This window comes from Neovison vison, chromosome 6, assembly GCF_020171115.1.
Source record: "Neovison vison isolate M4711 chromosome 6, ASM_NN_V1, whole genome shotgun sequence".
Classification (NCBI taxonomy): domain Eukaryota; kingdom Metazoa; phylum Chordata; class Mammalia; order Carnivora; family Mustelidae; genus Neogale; species Neogale vison.
The window spans coordinates 214,572,169-214,578,371 of NC_058096.1; positions in this window are offsets into that span (position 1 = coordinate 214,572,169).

Below are 6,203 nucleotides of genomic sequence, written 5' to 3' on the forward strand. Positions count from 1 at the left end.
GTCAAATAAATAAATAAAATCTTTTTAAAAATTTTTTTAATTTACATGAAAATGCAAAAGACTTAGAATATCCAAAAACTTTTAAAAAAAGAAAATGTAACGGAAGGATTCACATTATCCCTTTCAAGACATTCTATAAAACAACAATAACCATGACAGTGTGGTATTGGTCAAAGATTAGACAAAATCAATGGAACAGAATAGAGTCCAGAAGTAAACTCACCCAAATTTGGTCAATTAATTTTTTTAAAATGTGCAAGGCAAGTCAATGCACAAAGGATAGTCCTCAAAAATGGTACTGGAACAACTGGACATCCACATGCAAAAAAAAAGAAAAAGAAAAAAGTGAAATCATACCTCACACTTTACACAAAATTTAACTTAATATGGCTCATAGAACTAAATTTTGTAAGATCCAAAAATTTTAGGAGGAAATATGGAAGAGACGCTTTGTGATCTCAGGTCAGACAAAATAGTTCTTATACACAACACCATAAGCATAATCCATAAAATGATACCTTGTATGTTATTTTAAAATGTTTGCTCTGTGAAAGAAACTTAGATGATGAGGTCAGCCACAGGCTAGGAAAAAAGACTTGCAAATCCCACATCTGATGAGGGACTTATATGCAGAACACATAAAGAATCTCCAAATCCAAAACCAAGAAGGCAGACAACACAAGGAGAATCAACAGGCAAAGGATTCAAGTAGGCATTTCACCAAAGAAGGTAAATGGACGGCAAACAGGCACATGAAAAAATGTCCAACATCATTAATCATTAAAAAAAATGCAAACTAAAACCACAGTGAAATATTACACATGTATAAGGATGACTGGAGGAAGAATTGATAATAACAGGGGCCGGTGAGTACGTGGCACAGTTAGAACCCTCACACATTACTGATCGTCATTACAAATGCCAAACACTCTGGAAACAGCTTGGTCGTTTCTTTTCATGTTAAGCGTACACATACACGATGGCCAAACCATCCCACTCCAGGAGCAATGAACACTTGCACACAAATATTCATAGCAGTTTTTTTTCATAATAGCCCCAAATTAGAAATAATCCATATGTTTTTCACCTGCTGAAGAAAAAGTGGCTTATCCCTTTGATAGAATATTGCTTAGCAATGAAAAGCAGAAAAGTACTGATATAACAACATGGGTGAATCTCAGATGCGTTGTGTCAAGTGAAAGAAGCCAGACTCTGGAGGTGGAGAATATGGATCAGGGATTCCCAGGTGATCTGAGGCATCTATGGCTGAGACACACCTTGAAAATCATCTCCCTTGTAGGTTAAGGTGTACCTCTGAAGCCAAGCTAACCAAATTCACCTTCACTCCATCACTTACCAAATGACCGTGAGCAAGTGAGTTAATCTCTCTTCATCCATGAGTCTGGTGTGAGGATGACATCAGTGTTTACCTGGGGAAGCTGAAGTATTCCCTTCTCCCTTCTCAGTGTCATACTGCTCTTCACAGGACCAAAAACATCAGGGTCTGTGGAGTCACGAGGCCATCCATGTTCTGTGAAAGATGTTTAACTACATCCACATCTTACACAACTGTGTGTGTATTTGTTACTCTATAAATAAAATTTTGATATCAAGTTATTTGATTGAGGGCAAATTCTGTATTGGGTTTTGGGTGTTGGGGTGGGATGAATATATAGAACTATATGTATATGCTCAATTATTCTGTAAAATGAAAACTGTACAGGGACACCTGCTTGACTCAGTCAGTTAAGCATCCAACTCTTGATCTCAGCTCAGGTCTTGATCTCAGGGTCTTGAGTTCAAGCCCGGTATTGGACTCCATGCTCATCATGGAAACTATTTTTAAAAAATAAATAAATAAAGGGACGCCTGGGTGGCGCAGTTGGTTGGACGACTGCCGCCGGCTCAGGGCGTGATCCTGGAGTCCCGGGATCGAGTCCCACATCAGGCTCCCAGCTCCATGGGGAGTCTGCTTCGCTCTCTGACCTTCTCTTCGCTCATTCTCTCTCTCACTGTCTCTCTCTCTCAAATAAAAATAAAATAAAAAAAAAAATCTTTAAAAAAAAAAATAAATAAATAAATAAATAAATAAATAAAAATAAAACAGGAACGTCTGTATAGCACAGTCCTTTAAGCATCTGACTCTTGGTTTCACTCAGGTCTGATCTCTGGGTGGTGAAATCAAGCCACGTGTTGAGTTCTGCACTCAGCGTGGAGTCTGTTTGAGTTTCTCTCTCCCTCTGCCCTTCCCCCACTCTCCCCCTCTCTCTAAAATAAATAAGTAAATCTTTTAAAAAAATAAAAATGTACTAACAATAAAGTCTATTAATTATTTTTGAAAAATAGGTTATTTGAGAGTAACACAATTTATAATTGAAAACCATAGCTCAAGCCATCAATGTGCATGAAGAGAATTCTTGCAAAACGAGACAAAATTTTCTTTTTCTTTAGATTGTTTTTATTTATGTATTTAGAGAGATCATGTGAATGGGGAAAAGGGCAAAGGAAGAAAAAAAGAGAAAAAGTCAAGCAGACTCCACGACCCTGAGATCATGACCTGAGTTAAAATCCAGTCAGACACTCAACCAAATGAACCACCCAAATGCCCCCCAAGACAAAATTTTAAATTGTTTTCTAATATAATACCATTTTAAAAGATTAAAAGTGGCTTGAAACTTAACACCTAGGGATTTTAAAGACCCCATTTTATGTCATGGAAAAATGATTCAATGTCATGGAAAGATGTTCACAATATAGTATCATAGGAAAAACCCAGATTAACAAAAAATATATATGACCGGGACGCCTGGGTGGCGCAGTTGGTTGGACGACTGCCTTCGGCTCAGGGCGTGATCCTGGAGTCCCGGGATCGAGTCCCACATCGGGCTCCCAGCTCCATGGGGAGTCTGCTTCGCTCTCTGACCTTCTCCTCGCTCGTGCTCTCTCTCACTGTCTCTCTCTCGCAAATAAATAAATAAAATCTTTAAAAAAAAAAAAATATATATATGACCAAGATGAATCCTTTGTTGTTGAGGTAACATTCACATAACATAAAATTCACCATGTTAGCCATTATACAGTGTACAATTTCATGCATTTAGTACATTCACAGTGCTGTAAACCATCACCTCTAACTAGTTCCAGAGCATTTCATTACCAAAAAGAAGATCTTCTACCCAGTACAGGCACCCTCCAGTCCCCGCTCCCATGCTCCAGCCTTTGCAACTACAAGTCTGCTTTCTGCATCTCTAAATCTTCCTATCCTGCACATTTCATGTAACAGAGTCATACAGTATCTGACATTTCATTCAGTATCACTTTTTCAAAGTTCATCCATGTTGTAGCATATATCAGTGCTTCCTTATTTTTCATAACCCATAAAATTCTTGCTATGGATATATCACATTTGGTTTATCCATTCATCTGATCATGGATATTTGGATTGTTTCGCAAATATGCAACTTTTGACAATTGTGATAGTGCCACCATGAACTCGTGTACAGGCTTTTGTTTGAACACCTGTTTTCTTTTTTTTTTTTTTTTGAACACCTGTTTTCAACTCTTTGGGATATATACTTTAGGCATGGGGTTGGTGACTCATACGGTAGTTCTGTTTAATTTATTGAGGAAACACCAAATGTTGTGCACAGGGGCTGCACCATTTAACATTCCTATCGGCACTGTATCAGGGTTCCAGCTCCTCCATATCTTCACCAGACCTGTTATTTTCCCTTTTTCAGACTCTTGCCATCCTCATGGATATGAAGCGGTATCACAGGAAGCACAGCTTTGCAATTTCCTAATGACTAATGATGTTGCATTTTTTCACGGGCTTATTAGCCAGTAAAAGAATATTCTTAAGCAGGAGATTACATGTAAATGTAATACAATTAGATGTAAATAACATTTTTTTACTTGCATAAAGATTATATATGTAAGTAAAAGTTGGATGTATATGTGAGAAAACATGAACAGTAATTATTTTGACATGTGTGAATTATGGATATAAAAATGATTTTTCTTACTTTTTCTTCTTTGTGCTTTCTCCTATGAAGGCATATAATTTTGGGAATGCAAAAAATATTTTAATAAGAACTCAGCAAAGAAAAACATGTAATATTCAGCTTAGAAAATATTAGATATTTATTCATGTCGCAGTGTTCCTTTCATATTTTGCAGTCAGTGAGCCTCCAGGGACCCCATTTTGTGAGCCCCAGAAAGGTTTTGAGGGCCTGGACTCTGTACCCTGCCCCAGGGTGGGTGCTCCTAACAGCCTGAAAGGAGGGAGTCCAAGGACAGCCGCTGTCCCAGGTGCTGAAGGAGGCAGTTCCACTCCCCACCTCACTATTGAAGACCCACATGACCTCCACCTCTTGAAACATTTAGGCAAAAATGAAACCCGGATCATGCCTCTCCAGGGGGGAAAAAAATTTTTTTTTCAGTTCCAAGCTTCAAGACCAGTTTTCCATCAAAGACCCTTGAAGTTTCTCTGAGGTAACTATGGATATTTACAACTAACTGGGTCTTCTAATGATAGTTTTCCCCAACAGAAGGATGCCACATTTACCAATACTTAAATTTAACTTTTGTGACTGAAGCTTTTTAAATTTCAGAACGTGATGCAAAAGGAAGAGAGAAAGGAACAAACTAAACCTCACTAAGTACCTATGCTTACCAGATATTGACTCACTGATGTTGCACATTTGCTTATGCAATCTCCCCATCAGTGTAATAAGGTGGCTATTACTATGTGGTAATGAACTGAGCCTCAGAGAGATCAACAATTTTCCCCGACACAACATAGCTAGGAAACAGCACACTGAGATTGTGATCTTGGTAGTACGACTCCAGGAGGTCCTGGATCAGGGACATCTGACCCTTGCTCTATTCAGTTATTTGCCTCACCTTTCCTAAGGAGTGGTCTTGTCCTCTTGATCCAAGAGGGAGTTCCAGCTACACACACCACTCCCAAGAAGCAGAAAAGAAGGGGGAAACTAGACAGAGAACTCCAGCTTTCTCTTCAGGAGGGTTTCCAGAATTACCAGATATTCTTTGACTTTTCCATATGGGACAGGGTATACTCATTTAGCTAATCTAGTTTCAAGAGAAGCTTTCAAATACTATCTGTATTTAGCCTACCATGCACCTAACTAAAAATTAAGGATTACGGGAAGTTTTGCCAATAGGAATGTCAGGATACGTAACAGTCTCTGACACTGTCCATCCTGTTGACTACGAAAAAATCCAATGTGCACTCCTCTTCCTATACAAGGAACACCCCAGAGCAGTCGACCTCAAAGTACATCTGCTCCTTCCATTTAGCCCAGGTTCCAGGATCTCTGGGTGATGTGCTTTCTTCTCCTTTAAGACTTGTTGTTAGCTTTTTGTGGTCCAGGAATCTATACACTTAAACGCAATTATCACCCTCAATACATTCAGGAGCGGAGTGACCATTAAAATTCCAATCAAGACTTTCTGTTTCCACTAATGGCAAGCTAGGTTATTTGGATTAAACTTTCAATTTTTAAAAAGTTGAACTCTCACAGCTGGATACTTTTCCAATTTCTTAAATGAATACATACCAGAAAAGACAGTAAAAAATTACAAGGAAGCCCCTCAAATGAAAATAGAAGCCTAGAGCTAAAAGAACATGTACTACACGTTTGCCCTGGAGGCATTTCTCAAGTCAGGAAAATGTGAAGCTGCTTTGACAGCCTCATGATCAGGGGAGAAAAAGCAAAGCCTCCAGTGATACAAGAAAAAGGAATTATGAGAAGACCTTCCTTACATAAGTGGAGACCTCAAAAAGCTACACCCCTTGGGGTGAGAGGACTAGAGGACCCTGTAAGTTTGTTCTCAGCTAGAATTTGAAGTGCCTTCCAGATCTTGGGCACCACAAGCCTTGAACTTCATTTAACATAATCTTAAACTAGCAAGGCTCCAAGACTTCCTCCCTAGAGAAAAGCTACCTTCTTCAAATTCTACTAGTGTTATTTTTTTTTTTTTACAAATGTTATTTCAAATATCATAACCAACACCCAGACAAAGATAACCAGGCACACAAGAACAACGACCCTACCAGAGAAAACCGCCAAAAACAGGCTGTATTGCACAGTGATTGCAATGATCAGACACACAGGATAAAGTATCTATATTTGCTGTGTTGAAGTAAACAGAGTAACTATAGAAACATAGTAAAGGAT